The 20,776-nt window shown below is 37.7% G+C and overlaps 1 protein-coding gene across 8 annotated transcripts in view; it reads right to left on the bottom strand.

Moving 5' to 3' along the window:
• The window catches only part of LOC104685850 (poly(rC)-binding protein 3-like), a 504,202-nt gene that overhangs the window by 289,059 nt on the left and 194,367 nt on the right, over positions 1-20,776 (bottom strand). For all 8 annotated transcript variants that reach the window (XM_039570122.1, XM_039570141.1, XM_039570143.1 and 5 more), the window contains exon 3: positions 12,110-12,166. The gene's annotated coding sequence lies outside the window, so the exon portion shown is untranslated. The remainder of the gene's footprint in view (positions 1-12,109; positions 12,167-20,776) is intronic.

Below are 20,776 nucleotides of genomic sequence, written 5' to 3'. Positions count from 1 at the left end.
TGAGGAAGAAATCCAGACCAGCATGCAAACTTCAATACGTGAACACACCATGGATTTATGCAGGTATACATGCAACACCATAAGACATTTTCTGTTCATTATTTTTTCTTACTGGTGCTCAATTTTGACTAAGATTGAAGAGTAGTTTTCAAGGAGTGATATACAGCATTGCTCCAAGACCTGCTGTCTAAACACTACTAGCTAATTTCAGGACCATTAATGCAATAGGTGTACTCTAGGTTGGTTCCAAAGATGAATTATTTTTATTATTTGAATCTGAAATTTCATCTGCTATTTTTCTGAAAGATCACCTATAACATTAAGTTTTCCTAGACCTTTTTGCCACAAGAGTTAGCTCTCATTGCCCTTAATCATTTGGTCCCATCAGCCAAGCTGGCCAGTTCTATGCAATCCATATTTGAAGTACTCATTTTAATACTTTGATGAATGTGGCAAAACAAGAATTAAGGCTTGAAGACAACAAAGAACTACAGAACTAAACATTCTGATGTTTATATATACACACACACATATATATGAGAATAATTTGTCTTTGACATGACAGAATCTGATTTCTGCCACTCAAACTGTAGAGTAAGAAAGCTACACTTTTTTTTTTTAGGATTACAGTACTTTTATTACTAAGCAACAAAGGAAAAACTGAGAAAAACATTTCCCAGTGATTTTTTTAAAGTCAAAGAGTACTTAATCCTGCAGAATATGCAGAAGGTAAATTAAAACAGCATTTGCAATGCTCATGGAGGAATTAAATCAGCAGAATAGTGTATCTTTCTTTTACTGTAGGATCATATGTACATACATATTAAAAAAAGCCCTGAGTGTACAAGCTATGTGCTTTGTGTGTTAAGAAGGATATTAAAGAATTGGCTCTATGCTGCTCTTTTCCTACAAGATACTCTGAAATGCAGCATTTATCTTGTTTCTGCCATGATGGGATTGCACACCTGAGACAATGTGGTTGTTGATTTTAGTACTAAAGACACATCTCTTTCCGTGCAGAAATGCTAAATAACTGCATGTGACTATTTTGAGGAGGTCAACCAACTATGCTCAACAAAAAAAAGAGACAAAATCTAATCATAATTCAGAAGTTAAATTTAGAAGCTACATCACTCTCCACACATTTTTCCAGCTCGTGTTTTCAAATGAAGTCCTAGATGGCAAAAAAAGCAACAGAAGTTAAACACACAGTCCACTTATGCATGAGTTACAACACACAGTAAAATCAGCTGTAAGCATGAGGAGACCACGTGGTTTCAGTCTGAATGCAGCTCTAGGATGACTATGCAACAGAGCAGAAAAATAATTGATGGACACAGTAAAAGACCATCAGCTTGCAGAAGGGGCCCCATTGATTTTGCCATTTGATCTTCCATGAATAATTCTAGAGAAAGACCCAAATTAACCCACCAAGCAAGCATAGGGGAAGGATCAGGCTAAAACTCTGGCTGGTATTCCTGGTAAATACAGGAATGGCACTACTGCTCAGATCACAGTGTGTAACTACACTGGGAAATATGAAAATTCGCAATAATAACGTTTTACTACAGTTAAGTTTAAAATCCAGAAACAGCACATTTTGGCCAAAGAAAGACATGGTTGCAGTCCAGATCTGCAAACAGAGCTAAGCACTTCACTGCTATTTTACTCACAACATGAGATTGGCTCATGAATGCTTTTGTTGGAAACAGTCTCAGTGCTTCCAGGTTCCAACACCTTCTGCTGGCCCACATCTCCTACACAGCTGGGAAATTTTATTCTACTTAGCAAAAAGACTACAGCTAATTAAAAGCAATGTAGTCTTTTGGAAGGCAAAGAAAGGAGGGTATTTAACCTCTCCATTACTTCACACAAAAATTCTCACATTCAGTTCTGCTAACAATTGTGGAGTAAATGAAACAATACTGACTGTGAAATGTAGGTTTGAAAAATGTTTTCAATGTATTGAAATAATTGAAATAATTAACTATTGGTTTTTTTCCTTCTTAGAACAGCTCTACAGGTATCTCAAAACCTTCAAAGGAAAATAAACATGCCACAAACTGCAGTATCTCCAGCCTTTGAAGTACATGTGGAAGACAGCTCCAGCTAAGAGAAATGCTCCTGGTAAAGACAGCATACATTTAACTACAGTTAAGATACAATACAACCCTTCTTCAGATAGGAAACTGTTGTTTTCCCTCCACTGATCATTCCCAGCTGTGGGGGTTTTGCAAGTGATCCCCTGCAGGTACCCAGGTCAGAGCAAAAGACACGGATGTTCATACTGATGTCTTTCAGTCCTAGAAGTGAGAAACCTAGATTAATTTAACTCATTTCATTAAGAGGAAGGGAGAAAGGGAGGAAGGGAGGAAGGAAGGAAGGATGGAAGGAAGGAAGGAAGGGTTGGTTATGTTCTTCTTCCCCTATTGTATTAGTCTTAGGTGAGTGCTACAAGCAATTAGGCCTGACTTATGCTTCCAGCACTGTCCTTGCCCAAAGAAGTCAGGGACTTTATTAAGGAAATCAAATAACTGCTGTCAACCACTCAGTTTTATCAAGCTTTACTACAAATTTTTTTCTCCTGCAAATCAAGTTTATCAGTGCACTCAGCCTCCTTCAAATCCCTACACTGCTGCATTGTCAGTCACTGAAAAAAGAAGGTTCTCCAAGACTGCTGCTGTGGTCCCACCAAGTCAATGGGTGACACTATGGGGGAGTTAGAGGAGGTAGCTGTTATTCAAATGCTCAGGCATCTGGAGAAGAATATATGGGAAATATAGTTGTCAACATGTAGGCATTTTATGAGGAAAATACTGAACATATTTCTAATTGCTGACTCTCAGATTTGCAGTATGTAATAAGTGGAGAAAACTTCTACATTGCAAGTTCAAGAGATTGATAAATTGTAAACTGACAACAAGGAAACAGTTACACTGTTCTTGCGCCTTTTTAAAATTTAATTTTATTTAACTTTTACAAAAGCTAATCAAAACAATAAAGAAAAGTTAGTGAGTTCTTGTTTTATAAGTAAAGGAAACCTTTTCAAAAAGAAGAAGCTCATTAACATACTGATGACAATCTTAAATATTTCAAAATTCAAAAGAAATATTGGAGTAATTTAAACAATTTTCCACCTTGGAATTTCCACTTCTTATTTTTATACAAAAGAAAACAAAAAAAAGGCTTCTAGAGTGTTTGAGACTCCAGTCATAAAATGGGGAAAGCCGTAACTAGATTCAGAAAAAAATTAAACTGAAAGAATATATTTTGTAACTCACAAAATGCTCAAAGGTGTTTCTTTTTTTGTTGATTTTAACACATTATATAATACTGAACTAAAATGATGTCTTCAACAATGTGAAAAGTGGAAGTGGGAAAAATATCCACCTTGAATGAGGCCTGACCGTGACTTTGCATTCATGTTTATTCTCTACAGAAAGAAAGGAATGCATACTTTTTTATTTTTATGAGAAAGTACAGTTTTAGGGGAATGAAACATCACAAAAGAGTAGTGAAACAACACAGAACAGTAGCAAATGTTTAACTGGGAAATCTCTCAAAAGATTTTTCAATTTCACACTGCTCCAGTACCCTTTTTATCTGAACATCTTGTCTGTGCATTTTACAAATTTCCAAGCTGTTATAATGCTCCCAGACTGACAGTGCCCAGCAGAGCCAGGTAACAGTGGGGCCTCATTGTGTCTGCCACAGTACAAAACACAATGGCACATGTTTTATCTGCCCCAAATTTCTTCTAATCCAGCGGCTGTGACGCGTGGCTGACTGGTGATAACGCAATCACAGCTGTCAGACAGGCCCTTCTCCAGTGATGTTGTCATGATTTCACACATGGGTTTAAAGTAATACTTATCAATCCCATGCATAAAGGTTTTTTTCTGAAGACAATTATGCATTTGAAATCTCTCCAGCCACTGACTTTTCAGGAAACCCCATGTTACCTAAGCTCTTCTCTCGCCAGCGCAGCACACACAGAGCCAGCGTGCTCTGCAGCCCTCTGGAAACTGTCTAGGCAGAGTCCTTTTAGACACAGTTATTTCATTTTGAAAAAGCAGCTGAGGCTTTTTATTCCCTGTGTGGTATTTCAGCTCCCAAATTGCAAGAGATCATAATTTCATGAGAAGCAGTTTGGGAAGTGAACAAAATAAAAACCCAAACAAAATCAAAATCCCAGTTGGCTACTTTCTCTATGTAGAAAATAGTAACCTTACTACAGAAGTTGCTTGCTAAATATCTGAATTTACTGCCACACTACATAAGTGTCCTGGTTTTGCCTCCACTTTCCATTTTAAAAACGGTATCAGAATTTTTGCACGCTTGCTCATTTGCAAGGTTGGGCTCACCTGATAATCTTTGATAATCTTTGAATAATCTTTGATATCACCTTTGATAATCTTTGAATGATCTGTGAGCAACAGTCTCTGATATCCCACCACTTGACCACAGGTTTGTGGCTAAATACCTCTTATTCTCTAGACATAACTAAAAATGTATTTTAAATGACACTGATATAGAAGCAGTGCTGTTTCCACAGCTTTTACTCACAAAAGGTTTTTCTCCCTTCAAAGTTCATTCAGCATTCAGACAAAAAATGTGAAAGGTACTGCCTAGCAAGGAGGAAACTACTCCTAAAACTGATTTACTTAGGAGGAAACTTCTGCTCTGATGATGGTTGGTCCCTTTTAGAAAATTTTTCTCCAATTACTCAACTCTGTGCTTTGGCAGCTGGAGATGATCAGTCAAGTCTCTCTTCAAGCAGTAATAACTTTTTAGAATTTTTTTATCATACAAAACCCAGATATATGAATAATAGGCTGCTGCTTAGCACCTGCTTAATTATTACATTCAGGCTATATCTCTTCTACAGGCATTTTCAATTTATCTCTAAGAGGATTTATGGAATGGAGATGCTATTTAAAAAACAGATGATGAGGTCAGTGCAGCCCAAGGTATTTCATTTCAGCTTTTACAATTAACATGCACACTGGAAATGCTGGAAAGATCTCAGAAGAGCAATGGATTTGTCAAGTGCTCTGCCTGCCTCCCACATGCATTTTCAAGAGGAGGTAATGGAAGACCAACAGCAAGTATACCAAATCAGAAAGCCACAGACAGCTCTAGGAGAGAGTGCTGAGAAAAAAACATGCCACAAAGAAGCACCAGATACAGAATTTATTTATTTATTACAGCAATTTTCACCAGTGAAAAAGATCAGCTTTGTTAAATGGACCTTGTTGAGAATGAAGTGAGCTTCACTCTCTTTTCATAGTTAACTTTCAACTGCCACACTTTGGTGGCAGAACTCACTGAACTTGTGTCTGTTTTTAAAAGAAATGTGCCTTCAAGCATTACCCTTTGACAAGTATTATTATTTCTATCTCCCTCAGCAAACACAAAAAGAGCAGAATAGATGCTGTCTTATTAGAGATGGGGCTGTGTAGGTCAAAGAAGGAAAATACTAGGACATCCTATTAAACTGAAACTCCATGCACCGACCTGGAACCAGGGCACTGCTGTGAGAGCTGGAACTCTCTGGGAAATCCATTGCTTGTTTGAACTCATGCTTGGAAAAAGTCTCTAAAGTGAACTGAAAGCATAAGGATTTGAACAGCTCTACTAATACATACATAAGCTATACTATACAGGATGCATCCTGATGGAGAGAAGACATTATGTAACTATTGTTAAGGAAAAAAGCAGCGCTGAAGGGGGAAGGCAGAGTAGAAGGAAGGGAAGGAAGAAAAAGAAATCCGAAAAGCAGAGACCCAGGGGATGAATTAGTAGAGAAGAGTTGGTGGTTTCATTTTCACTTGTCTCCCCAGGCCTTGGTAACACCTATAGCTCAGCCTACTATATTTAGAAATGGATGTCTTCCTGCAGGTTTATTCAGTGATTTGAACTGGAAAAAATTCTCTTGTTGGGGGAAGAGAAAGGGAGAGGGCAAAATACCCTCTTGTGCTGTGAAGACTGAAATTATATTTCAGATTCAACTAAGTCTGCAGTAGAATAAGACACCCGATTTTGAATCAGAACTTGGAGTTAAATACACTTACATAATTTCAGCATTAGTGGTTGGATACGAAAAGGCAGTCGTTTATTTCTCCATTTGTTAGCAGCTCCATTCTCTGAAAGATAACTTGGTTTCCCAGACACAGTTGGCAGGAAAGTCAGATTTTTCAGTTTATGAGATACCATTATTTCCCTTTCCACCAGCCCTGCCACATATTTACATCAGAAAAAAACCAGCAACTCTTTGAAAATTACCAATAAACCAGAAACTCAAACAAATTTTTAATTCTAGGGAATAAAACATTTGAGTTTCTGACATAAAATGCCTTTTTTCCATTATTTGGATGCGCCATCTTTATCTCAGCTGAATGAGAGAAAATTGGATCGAATTAAGAGGTGCTCTCAGTTACTTGATACCAATTCAAACATAAAGCATGCCTGGAACAGATGAGTGCCTATTAAGCCTATGGAAAGGATTATCAGGTGATCTCAACCTATGGAAAGGACATCTGTATTCTGAGGGGGAGGGAGAGGAGGGGTTACTAACAGTAAATCTGAGTGGTCTGCTGGAAACTTTCACAGGGAGAGCACTGAGCAGCAAATGCTGTCCAAAATGGATACAAATATGTTGTCAAGTCGCCCTGACAGATCCATTATGGGCGAGCAGCTTAGCAAAATGAACTCGATCTCAACTGTCTCACAATATAAATGCCACAAGCTCAGAAGGACCTGAGCTTCCAGTTCCCCCATCCCTTACTGCAAAAGTGAGTTGGCATTCAAGAGAAGCAGCAGGTCAAGGAAAGCCTTATTCACAAGAACAGCCACTCTGGGAAAGACCTTCCTGTTACATGCCAAATCTGCCACACTGTGAAAACTACATTTTCAAACACATATGCTCCCACAGTTGCTCTCTTCAGCTGCAGCTGGAGTTGCAAATTTCAATGCAAATTTCAATGCATTTACAGAAAACAAGTCATATATCTGTTTGCATATTCTGATTTCTCAAATTACACCAAAAATGTCATAGCACAGGACATTTTTTTCCTACCATGAACTAATGAAAGAGCACCAGAAGATAATGATCAAGTGGCGGTAGAAACTTGTAAAATGATATTTCCTCAAGGTATTAGCAGTAATACTTGCAATCTATGATGTATACATGGGACATATATGGGTAAGTGATGCTAGAGGTTTTAAAACATATTCAATTTTCAAAACCAGAATATTTAACACAAAGTTAAGTTTTATGATAACAGTTAAGGCCACATTACAATCTTTGCTCATGATTATGTGATTGTTCAGCAAAAGGCATTTCAGCACATATTTAAGTCTCATTAAAGTCTCAAGAATGAGAACCTTCTGTTTCGCTGAGCCATGGCATGAATAACCAGCCACACTCAAAGGATCTTCAGAGTAACTACAGCGGCAAGGCAGAAAGGTGGAGACTGAGAAAAGGTGAAGTACACTATCTCCACTATTCAGGAAGATTTCTCTTGCACTGTGATGAGTTTAGTAGGAAATTAAATAATCTACAAGATTTGCTATTAATTCTTCCCTTTAAAATTACTGCTAGAGCAGACACCAAAGTTTCATAGAGGATCTCTTGATAATTCAGTATAGTACAAATACAGCTGCATGTGTAGATCTGAGTGCAGGGACGTGTGGAAGAGTGTATCAGAGAAAAGGCTCAGTCAAATATGTCCTCCTAGTCAACACAATGAGAGACAAAAGTACCGCAGGTGCCCTCAGTGTAGAAAATACAGAGAACTCCACTTGTTAATTAAAATCTAATCCTGGCTTTGCTCCAAAAGCCATGTTTGATGCCACAAAATAGGAAGAATAGCAAGGACTTCCTCCTGGCTGATGATGAACTAGCTTAGTATGTTGCTCCTCAGGATGAGATACTGCTGCAAAAGTATACAAACATTTCATGCACAAACCAAATCACGCAAGAATCACTTTATATCTTTTTCTTTCTGCTCTCCACTTTTCCTCTTTTCCAATGCTTTAGCACAAGAGCAATCCACCTACTGGTGAGGTCTTACTGTTTTCCAGTTCCACCCAATAAATGGACTGACAGCTGCCACCATGGCTCCTAACCTTAGCCGAGGTACAATGGTGAGTTTCCTGCCATTGCAACCCAGCCAGCACCATGTGGCTCATTCACGGGGTGAGGATTCCTCAGTTACATCCAAGAGCTGGCCAACAGTCATCATACAAATGGTACACATTCTCTCATAGTCGCTTAAAGTCACCCGAGTATTTCAGCAACCATTTCCACTCCCCTTCCACTCACACATTTTTTAAAGCACATAGTGCAGTGTTTACTACAATACTTTTACTACAAATGCTTTGTAAGACCTACATACTGATGCCAATTCTAGCTTTGGAGGGTTTTTGAGATGGAGAAGGGCTTTTGCTTTCCTTTAACTGGCCAAGTCCTCACTGGCCATGATTTTTTGTTTGTCTGCTTTTGTGTTTTATTTTTTTTAAAACAAAAACAATTATATTATTGCCATGAACTCTGATTAGATATCCAATTTAATAGACTTTGAATTTTGCACTTTAGTCTCAAAGGACTCCATAATATTATTAGTACAATTTGTTGAAACTAAGTGATCTTCAGTTTTTCAGGTGCCCATATTAAATGAAAAAAGATATTAACTTATGGAAACATCTGAGCTTAGTTAACATTTTCAAATGATGACCTTATGAGACTGGATAAAGAAGCAGCCATTAACATAAACTGGTGGACTGCCATGAAACCAAAGGAGAAAGATAAAGAGATATCAAGCAGATTAGCATTGACTAAAACCCAAACAAACAACCCACACATTAAAAAAAAAAAAACAAAAAACCAAAAAAAACCCAGCCTCCAGTCTTCAGTGTTTACTGCACATATAATGTAAGGTTGTTATTTTTACTGACATCTTTCTAAGCCTCTGCACATTGCAGTGCCCTCTAATAGAAACAACACTGTCATAGCAGAAGTAGCTTCATTTGCAGCTCTGTCTCCACTGAAACTTTATTTTTTGCTTTTTTCAGCTCCAAATTAATCTCTGGGGGGAACAGTACCCAATGTATGAGTGCTGAACCATACATAATGATATCACTTTAATAAATAATTCTAATAATTAGGTTAAAAGCAAAGCAATATGATGACTAATTTTTAAAAGTGAGTTCTTACATGTATAGTGCATATTCACTGTACAGTTTACCTCTCCTGTACTTTTGAACTACATGTGGATGGTGCTCCTTTATTTTCTCCACACAGCAGTTACTGGCATTATTCCTTAACAGAGAAGCAGCTTTTCCCAAATACCTTCAGCAGATTTTATTCTCTTCTGCCATCCTTAGAGGACCTGTCTGAACCTGGCCATTATGACTCCAATTTCATCCCCTTTGTCCTTTTGCTGTGTTCAAGCCATACAACTGATAATTAAGGCAGAATGAATCAAGGTGGGGAGTTGCCATCACAACAGGTAATTAGACACTAGCAATGAGAGAAACCCAATGCATTGAACCAGGGATAATGAAGGATGTTTTTAACAGTATTTTTTCACTTTCCCATCTCCATAAGCTTCTCATTGTAGCTCCTGCATTATAACCTCTGCCACTGAGCTCTCACTTTTTGGCTCTTTACTTCCCCCTCAGCTCCATATTTCCAACTTACTGGAATTTCATCTCCTGAAACAGCTGCCTGTGTGCCTGCCTCTCTTTTACAGCAAAGTGCTGCTCCTCTTGCAATAATAAAAGTCTGTCTATCCTTCTCCCCATATAACAAGCTATATACACATCAAATCCACTGCCTGACATCTATTTTCCTGGTGGATTTTAGGACATTAATTATGTTACTACAAAAAGTTTTCAGTGTGTTTATGGCTTGACAACATTTTTTGTGTTACAGACTGTTATTCTGTTACTCTGTTTCTGGTTTAAACCTGTGGTACAATCTATATTTCCATTTCCTCATGATCAGACTTTCCAGAGCATTGGACACTTGCTCCTGTCAGAGTGAAGGAAAGAAATGGTCCACTTAGATCTTAGATTTTTCCTCTTTTAAGGAAAGATTTATCTATAAAATGTCTTGATCTTTTATGCTACATAACAGATACTCATATGCACACACAAACACAAAGAAGAAAACCTCTACTGAAAAGATGAGCTCATGGAGTTCTCTGATATGAATCTTTCCCTTTCTGCAAGGAAGGACAGTTCCACATATTGCTGCAGCACCATTTTTCCCTTTTCTGCTTCCCACAAGCAAGAATGGATTTATCCAATCCATGATAAAAGGCAACATAGCAATGGAAAAATACATCAATTTGATCCAGTGTTCCCAATCACATTTCCATAACACACGTGTGTAACACCAATTTCTTTCAAGCACTCCTGCACTTTGAGTGCACCTCTCATTTGAGGCATTCATGCTCAGACCCCATTAAGTGCCTGCCTGTACAATAAATTGCAAGGTATTACACGCACACAAACTAAGTGACATCTTATCTAGGAAAGAACAAATTTCTGAGCTGTAAATCACAATGAACCGACATTTTAGAAGCTGCTCAATCCATGTGTGATACATAGGTCTGGATGGCAAACTCTTCTGGTGTTAAAAATATTATCATATGTTTTACCTTCCCTGTCATTAAATTTACTGTCACTTCATCATCCCAGTGTTAGTCTGGTGCTACCAGTTTGCCTTTGATGGTCTGTATCAATATGAATGAAAAATGCAAGTTAAAAATCCCAAACATATTTGATACCTTGAATAAATTGATCAAAGTAAAACAGGCTGGAAGAAGTGAAACTCTCTCCCACACAACTTCATAAAAAGAGAACTATGAAGTATGAACATTAAAGTTCCAGAAATTTATCATTATGTTCAGACTAAAAGAGAACACATGGACATTTTTTTTCCTACCTTCATTTTTAAATTCTAACTATAAAAATGTTAATGTAAACAGCAACATGTATTGTAATTAGGATTCAATATCCTACCAGGAATATATCTATATCTTGTCTAGATTACTTCAGAAAAAGTTACCTCGCAACTTGAAAAATGACATAATTAAATAGTCTTCTAAACTGCTTTTCAGAGATGGCAAACTAATAGCTATTTGTCATTTTTTTTTCTTTTTTATACATAGAAATTTCTACTGCAACTTTAAGCTGCAGTTCCAACTTTTTCAGCTCAACTATCTACAATTAAATGCACTTTTCCACAATGCATTTATTTGATTGACGCAAACAGTGCAGGACACCATTTGCCTAACTGCTTCTGATTGCCAAAATCCTTCCAGGAATCATTTCCACGGTAGATGTTCCCATGATGAAGTGTTTCTGGAGCCTTACACAATCTTAACTCAAATCCTTTCACATTTTCTTCACTGTTTCTCTAGAACTGGGGCAGCCTCACATATTTCAGGGTAAGCAAAACTCCTGCTTGGTCACACCGCTGTTTCATAAGACCAAACAGATCTGTAGATGCATGCCCTAAGTATTAAACAATTGCCATGAATAACCAAATTCAGCAAACAGAACAATATGAAACGCTACCCTTACATTAGTCTCACTTTTATGTACTAGTGACACGCTTGGACACCTTTTTTAAAACACTGCACATTGATTAAATAGCCAAAGAGAAAAGAGTTCCATTATGTAATTTAGTGTTGTTGTCCATTACTACACCCAAACAATTGTCTATTAATGTATGAGCACATGGGCTATATATCAATTATCCTATATTTTATGAACTGTCTTCTCATAAGCCCAAATATCCTTTTTCACAATAGAATATCTTAGCACCTTATTTCAAGAAATAAGGTTTACTGAAGTTACTTTTTTTTTGTTAAATATCTCCTGATGTATATTTTTTCTACATAAAATGGTAATTTATAATAATTTAAACCTTGAAGTGTCATTTGGGAGAGATGGAAAGGGAGGCAAATTTTCATTTCACTACTACTGGTGAAAATGCAAAATAAGAAAGATAAGAAATTGCACTTAGACTAGCATAATCAAGATCAATATTTGTCATGTGCTGATAATGTAATAAGATGTGTCAAATTCAACTTACCTATCACATCAGATGTCCATGAGCCGCAGTTCTGCCTCAATCCGAAGAAAACTTGACCTGTTGAATATGAAGCAACACATTTTCACTCATGATGAAGTCTTGCCCTCTTTAGAACAGACTAACAAACCATGGATTTTTGTGGGGAAGAACCAAAAGCAGTTTAGCATCACACACGACTTATGATGCCAAAAATTTATTTTCACTTTCTGTTAAAATTCAAATACAAACAGATAACTTTGATTTCCCAGTGATCTATCTCATTTTAATATTTATACAGTGCTCTCTGGGGTCCAGCATCTGGCTCTAAGAAGTATCTCAGAAAGATGTACAAAAACCCCTAGAGGTTACTGATTGTTAAAAATTGGTATGCACAAATTTTTATAATGCTCTTTGAACAAATCTGCAAGGACCAGAAAACAAAACATGATTTTCTTGCTTTACTTCCCCTTGTCATCTTTGCTCCATTCTACATATTTTTTCTCTCAGAGTAAAGTCAAAAGAAGGGAATGGAAAAGGGAAATGGAAAGAAATAATGAGGACTGTCAGGGAGATGAGGGGGCTTTTTTCTGCCAACAGCATATCAATTGCATTTTTATAAAATCAGGTCTCTGAAAATCATAGCTGTCAAGTATTTAGTCACACAACCCGAGATCTTGAACAGTTTTGCTGAAATTTCTTGAGCTATAAAGCAAGACAAACAAGACTCCCTATCATCCTAGAAACCAAGTAGAAGTTAGAGGTGCCCAACACTCATAAATGTATGTAGAACATATTTATAATGCTGATATTCTTGAAAAGAAAACAGCTTTAACTCTCTATTAGCATGACAGTAATACAACATGAATGCGAGTTTGAGATGATACAACACGCCATCTACATCTTTCGGTGTACAGAACTGCAAGTGCGCTATATTACCTGCCTCCCAAGCGAAGCACGAAACATGAATCCACTGTTGCTGACTTACATTGTTTCACTGACTGCACCCAAGCAGCACAAGAAATCTTGTTTCAGAATAAGCAACAAAAAGATACACAAGTCAGGATCATTTAACCTACGACACCTGAAACTGGTTTTTTTTACACAATATCTATTAACGTTGCCCTTCCTGTTTTTCTTTTGGTCCTACAAATGCAGGAAACTCGACTGCATCAGAATGGGGTCTGTAAGCAAAGGCTCAATCCCATTTCTACTCACCTGAGTGGCAGAACTTCCATTAACTTGACAGGGAGTTATAGCAGTGCCTGAATGGCAAAAGGTATCCTCCAGGACCCTCTTTCTTGCTTTGGGCTAGAATGATATCCATCAATATTTCAGGATATAAGAGGAAGGAAAAAAAAATGTAGTTGTTTGGGAGAGCTGAGAGAGGGGATTATTTCCATGGTTTGTTTGTTTTGTGGTGAGCCATGTTTACACAGAGCTAAGTGCAAACAAGAAAGTAAAAACTAACACTGTTCCATGCAGCAAGGTTCTATTGCAACCAGCAATCTGGCTTTATAATGCATCAGGAAATTTGCTCAGGAATAATACTGTCACAGCACACTTGCATGGTATGAAGAGATGCAAACCATCAACTTTCTGATATTGCCTGTAAGCAAATTGCTTTGTCATGCACTTACACCTTCATGCCAGAGAAGAGTTACACATTCCTTTGTGCTGATTTGCATCACTTGTTTGCTATTACAACAGTTTTCCTAGGGAACATTTCAATAATTAAAAGAGACAAGCTTTAAGCCAGCTGGGCAATGCTCTGCAGCTCAGATTAGATGTATCCACTGTTTCCAAACAAACAACTCAAAGCTGATTATCCACCCCCACCCCTGTGAATTATACTTCACTTTGCTTTACACTTCCTGTGGCTCGAATGTCTTTGAAGTAATATTTGCGTTAGGTCCTCGGAAGCAATCAAACCTCTGTCTTTGAAACTATTAGGAATAGGAAGTGAAACCAGCTCATTTAATTCCCTGCTGTTCTCAGAAGGGTCCCTCTCTACATTTCCCTGAAGGTACACCAGTCCTGTGGGCTTCAGTGGGTGGTCCAGGCATTTGAGCAGGCTCTGCCATAGGAAGAGCCATGACTGAGAAGGGCTTTCACAGACTCTTTCTATGAGGGTCTGAAAACATTTTAAAGGTGGGTGGCAGGATAAACACTGGCATATTTATCTCATCTTTATAATATATTTGCTGAAGTTTGAAGGGAAAAAAAAATTAATGCTTTAAGATCCATAATGTCTTTAAGAATATTACGCCATGTTTTAAATCCATAGTGTCTTTCTCTTTATTTGCATTTTTGTTCAGAGGAAGGTTTACGAATCAAAATTGGCTCAATGAAAATATATTAGCAACATATTCAATCATTGATACATATGTTTATCTAGATTAAAAAAGTTAGCTTGAAAATTCACCAGGTTTAATACACAACGTTTTCCTTCTTTTAATTTCAACTGTATTTCCTCATATACAGAACAGAAAGCATTTCCTTTTTACATCAAGATGGAGTTCATGACTCAATATTCTCTTTCCTTCCTTCTTTCAAAAGACCACCACCTTTCAGTGCACAGTTACGCAATACCAATGATGGAAAAGGTCCACGAGCAAATCCTATTAGTTGTGCTCTGTGCTGTTTGTCTGCAATATGGCTGTTTACAACAGGGAATATTTTATGTTTGGACTAACCCATCAGAGCAGGAAACATATGATATGAAAGCTGATACAAATACAATTGGAAAAACGTGCAAGTCACACAAACCAACATCCAAGTTCTTAAAAGAGTTAAAGCTTGAAAAAAAGTGTAATTTTCTCAGTGAGCAAACTATTTGGCATGGAATGTTATTCCATTTTCTTCTTAAGGTTGTTTTACATTTATAGTATATATATTGTTTTGTATTGTTAAATTCTCCCTCAAGTAACAATCTAAACACCTTCAACTCTAAGTTATGTCTGAGGCGAGACATTAATTTATTGTTTCAAGTATGGGAAACAACAACAGTTCAGGTATCACAATGCCTCTAAAGACGAAGGCTTGTTTAGCTACTGCTCCGTCCCTCTGCAGAGTTTCCCAATAAGCCAGTCATGATGGGATAAGCAGAGCAAAACTACATGTCCTGGAGAAGAAGCTGCTCACCTTCATGGGAAGGACACATAGAGAGCAAAAGTCATGCAAGGCAAAGACAATGTGGGATTCCTGTGGTGGAGACTGCCCTGTCTGTGGCTCCCAAGGAACCAGGCACCCTGGGGAGATGTTGCTAACACAAATTTTAAGAGAAATCCCATGATGCTGCTTCTCTTTTCTGCCACTCTGTAGGGTGATAGAACCCTGTGATACAGCAATTCCAGTTTCATAGCTGTGGTACATCAGGAAAGAATAACCCAAAGCCAAAACCAAAACCCAAACCACAAAACACATGTGGAAAGATAAGCTCTTGATTTGAGGCCTAAATGCAATATTTTTAAACCTTACAAGCCTGCACAATACTAGAGTTATTACCCAAGACAAATTTTCACATTGCACTGTTTTCTAGCCATGAAACGCTGTAAAGCCCTAGATAAGGATTGCTTCTTTCATCCCGAGCACCAGGAGACCACTGGCAATTTATCTGAAAGGAGAGGACTTTAGATAGAAACAAAAAAGGCAGTGTTGATTAACATAACTCAGTATTTTCTTTTAAAAAAAGTGTAATGTAACTGAGAAATTGAAAGTTTGGGGATATGAGTTATGCACTGCCTGTGCACTCAGAAGATACACAATTAACATGAGCAGTGCAAGTTTTTCCAAGACTGCTTCTATCTAATGTTCGTTATCTATGGACTTCTGAAAAAAAATGGAAAAGCAAAACAAAAACCCAGCTTACAAACCAAGCCAACTACCCAAACCTAAGAGATTCTACCTAGTTAGATTGAGTAGACTTGCATAAAGGAGAGGGGAAAAAAAGCAAAAACCTTTCTATAAAACTGTTGTCATAATGTTGTAAGACCATTTTACAGCTGAGCCAGTGAAGACTGCTATATTCTCCTTATGTTCCTAAGAAAATACACACTTTTTTAAAAAATAAAAAGCAAAAAAAAAATTGGTTTTACCAAGAAACATTGAATTTCATGGCTGGCATTTTTGAATGTTTTATCTTTAAAAATGGTGCTACAAGAATTTGGACCTTGTTAATTCCCTAATGTGACCCTGAGAAACATTGCAAGTTAACACATTTAGATAAATGAGCAAACAAGTCAGAAGTGGGGGAAGAAAAACAGCTCTGAAACACAGCTCTGCATCACAGTTACCAAAGGCTAAAACTAAGATAAAGTTGCTAAAGACATCAACAGCACAATGCTTTACATGCATTCAAAAACATCTACAATAATTGATACTAGATTAATTAACATTTTCCAGTATCATAAGTGAATGAAGTAAACTACAATTATTGCGCAGACACATTTCTGACACAGCAAAGTGGAAGCTATTGATGCAAAACTAAAAGGCTGACAGCCACAAACTGGTGAGGTCAGGTAACACATTCTGGAAACAGTGATGCAGCACCTGCATTGTGGCAGAGCATCTGTGCAATCAGAGGCGTGACAAAACTCACAGGAGCCTTGCAGCTATCAGGCTCCCACGGATCACTTGGTGAAGGAATGGAAGTAAAACACACTGCATGTCAGGGACAGCATTAAAATGAAGCATTTAAAAATTAGTGTGTGAAATGATAACAAATGCAAAAGTGTCTTGAGCGCATGTGGGCCAGATACTTGGTAGTGCCAAGCTGTGCTCTCACAGAGCTGGACTCAGAGAGGAGGTCTGCAGGCGCTCCCTTCAAGAAGGTGTCAGTTTTTTATATAGTTCTTTAACAACTCTGTTTAAAAATCAGATAGAATTATAGATACTAAAAAACCTGAAAAAAATTAAACACCTACATTTCAGTTTATATATTTACATATTTAAGTAAAACTTTATGTGACAAGCTTTTGCCAACTATTAAAATTTGAGTCAGACTGGACCATTATATGTGTTGATCTTGTGGTAGGATGTTCGTAGTTCTGTGGCTTTTCTCCTTTATTAATGAAATTTTTATCCCTTTATTTTGTAAAATAAAAACTTATTTCATATCAGGTAATAAAACTAAATTCCTTGGGATAGCAGCAACAAAATCTTTTAGCTTCCTAATTTTCTTCCCCATAAACTCATTCATCACTTCATAATTGCAAAATATTAAAGGGCTAATGTAAGACCCAAATACAGATGACTTTAAGAAATCTTTGTTGCCTTTCTAAACACTTTACCATCTGTTCTGTCCCTGCTTGTCAGATTTCAGAACCTAAGATCACAGCTATATGTGAATGTGTAGTCTCTTTAGCCTTCCAAACCAGACATACAAATAAACTCTCAGAAATAATACTCAAATAAAGGCAAAGGGCTCGAGATTGTCATACCTGCTGAAAAACCTCATTGACAATCACTGACTAAATCCAATATACACGTTGACAACTTTAGATCTATGCATTACGTTTTGGGGAATAAATGCCACTACATAGTTAGCCTTTATAGAGCAAAGCTTTTGTTTTGTATATAAATCTGCGTTTAATGAGCCTTGAAAGAGATGATTGCTAAATAACAGCCTGCTGCATTCAAGCTCAACTGCCTCCAATTATATTGTTTATAATTATATAATTGTACAATATAATGTGTGTCCAACAATCCCTGAGTTTTATTACTGCACAGCACTATGACACCAGTGTAAATCACCTTTTCACTTTCACAGTCAGCCTCTTTAACTTTGCTTAGTCAGCCAACACAAATGCACAGAGAACTGCACTTTTGACTGCTGAATGCATCAAACCAGCTTACCAGCCTCAGCAGAAATAAGAAAGTAATGGAAATGGTCAACTCACAAAGATGAAAGGGGGAAGAAAGGTACTGTCTATACAAGGAAGTAAGGGAGAAACAAAAAGAAAAAAACCAGTTAGTTCAAAACCCTATATAGAGTTTGTGATTGCTTCTTAGGGTGTTTCTTGTTGGCAGATACTTCCAGATATTGTGCCTATCCAAGATACCCAGGAGAACAAGTGCAAAGCAGTTAACATTAGCAGGTAATGCTCTTTGTATTATTCTTACTCCTATATGGATATTGCAGCATTTGCTGTGATGCCACTAAAATTAGTAAAAATCTTATTAGCAAACACATCATTATGCTGTTAAACACCTACACAAACCTCTCATTGTTCTCTATATTCAAACAGAATTTCTGCTCTCTCTTCCATCATTTGAAAACTAACCCAACTTCCAATCAGCAATTAATACAGTAGTATTCAGAATATAATTATAACTCCTGCCACAGAAATTTAAGCCCCAAAGTCATCCATAAAACACCTTTTTGACTTAATAGGGGCACCATTTCTTTGTTTTGAAGTTTTGTTACACACACCTTCCAAAGTAATAAAATTCTTGTTTTTAAATGTGGCTTAAAGCCCTCTGCCTCCTTCCTCTCTTCAAGCACACTCTCCACACAGGAATCTCTTCTTCAGTCCCAGAAGTCCTTACACCCACACCACCTGGCCTTTTAATCAGTGAAGTTCCAGTACTGCAACCCCCTATCAGAAGGGCTCCCATCAGCACACAACTACCTCCCACACTCACCCTCCCTTGTCTTTGCTCTTGGCTACTTGTAACTTTGAATTGGCCTGTGATGACTTTTAAAGCTTGCAGCTTAGTTTTACTCCAAATCAATACACTGAATGTTGACAATCTGAAAGTTTGATCTTTTTAATGTTTTTGGAGTTGTTGTGTGGCTAGTAGTTGAGCCCTTAAAAGGGGACTTTAGGCGTAGGGCTTCACGTCTTATAAACTACTGCAGTCTGTCCTCCTCCCTCATCAGCATTTTCACACCTTTAAAATGGCTGCACTTGGAGGCACCTGTACAGCAAGATGCCTCTTCCTGTGCTTGACGACTCAAGTCACTGTCTTCTGAAATCCACTGCTATTGTTATTCTTACAACTCTGAGAATTTACTAAACTGAGGGAAGCTGGTTTAAAACTAAGATTAATTTTTTCAGCATTACCAATAAAATTACTGCAAACCCCTTTTCAGGTCCATTGGTGCCTTTTCCTGGTCTTAAAATCAAGAGTCATACACGTTTAGAAGGGGAAAAGGGATTTTACCTTGGTATTTATTTTAAGGATCCTTAGGTGCACACATCCAGGTCATATGCATCGAGATGCACCATGCTGAGTATGCCCCAAAAGATCGGGTATAACACTATAGGTTTTACTAATTAGCATATCTATCAAAGATTCCCCAATGAGAGGCTCAGTGAGCCCCCCTCCCCAAGGAGCCTTCCCCTGGATGGTTTTATCTTGGTTTACAGAATGTGTTCTGGAGAGGACCTTGGGGTCTGGGGCACACTGATCCCTAACTACGAAGCTTCTAAAATGTTTAGTCTCTCAGCTTGACAAACAAGTCCAAGAATGTAGGCAAAAAAGCACTGAGAATACAGAAGTTGTAAAAAGGTACAACAGGGGTATAAAAGAAAAGGCAAAAAATCTTCATGGCATCACCATTAACTCCAATATTGCTCATCAGTTCCTAAACAGTCCCTTAACTAGAGTCTATGACTATGGAAAAGCAAGGCATCTGAACTTCTCTTCAGTTTAAATGCTCTTTGGGAACTGTAGACTAAATTAAAAATCAACATTGAATTATAATTATGTAGTTATTTTAAAATAATAACTGCATCACTTTCTTTGATCTTGAAATGTTTCACCATTTTTTATCAAACAACCCACTTTTATATGCCATTTCTTGTAAAGATTCCTCAAACTGATCTTAATACAAGTGTTTGTATTGTGTTGAATAGAAAAATGTCAGGTAGTGGAAAACATGATCACTGTCTCATAGTTTTATAAAACTGGTTGTTACAGCAAGATATCCCACATAAATGACAAACACACCAATATTAACTTGCATTTAGATTTAGCAAATCATTTCCTATAGCCCAGCAAACTTGTTTAAACAGAATCCAAGCAGAAGCCAATTAAAGGAAACATCCAGGGGCAGAAGGGAAATGGTGCAGTGAAGACACAGTGTCCCCCAGCCACTGGTGCTCTTGGCCACTGCACCTGGGCCTGGCAGTGAGGCCACAGGGAAAAGCAATGTGCTGTCAGCAGAGGACATAGCACCACTTTTATTCCCAGCACAGAGATCTCCACAGCTTCCAGATCCCCAGAACTACTCAAATGTATTGACCCAATTTCCAACTGCTGCCCTAACTAAAACAACTGGGAGAGTTTCTCACTGTGTCCTCCCCAGGTGCTCAGCCTCTTCTGAGGTGAGCATCTGCACCTTGCCTTGAACGCTGGTGCTCATTACAGCAACAGGAACGATAATGCTGATGGAAGAGACACTTTCTGCTAAAACCTGAGAACATAAATACACCTTAAATTGCTAAAGCTGTTAAATAAAATAGGATATTTCTAAAATTCAGAGTACTTTCATTTGCCATCTTGTTTCCAAGTCTCTGGGATTTACTCTTCTACATTTACAAGCTTTCCTCTGCAAAAATAATGGCTACATGTTTTGGGCTTTTTGAACAAGTTAGCAAGGGTTCAAGTGTTATCCTCATCCTTCTTCGATTTTGCTGCAGGGGAAGGAAGGGCAAGCCTTGTGTGATCTGCAGTAAGGAGAAA

Source organism: Corvus cornix, chromosome 2 (genome assembly GCF_000738735.6).
Source record: "Corvus cornix cornix isolate S_Up_H32 chromosome 2, ASM73873v5, whole genome shotgun sequence".
In the NCBI taxonomy this organism is placed as follows: Eukaryota; Metazoa; Chordata; class Aves; order Passeriformes; family Corvidae; genus Corvus; species Corvus cornix.
The sequence above is the reverse complement of the archived record's forward strand: the minus strand, read 5'-3'. Positions and strand labels throughout refer to the sequence as shown.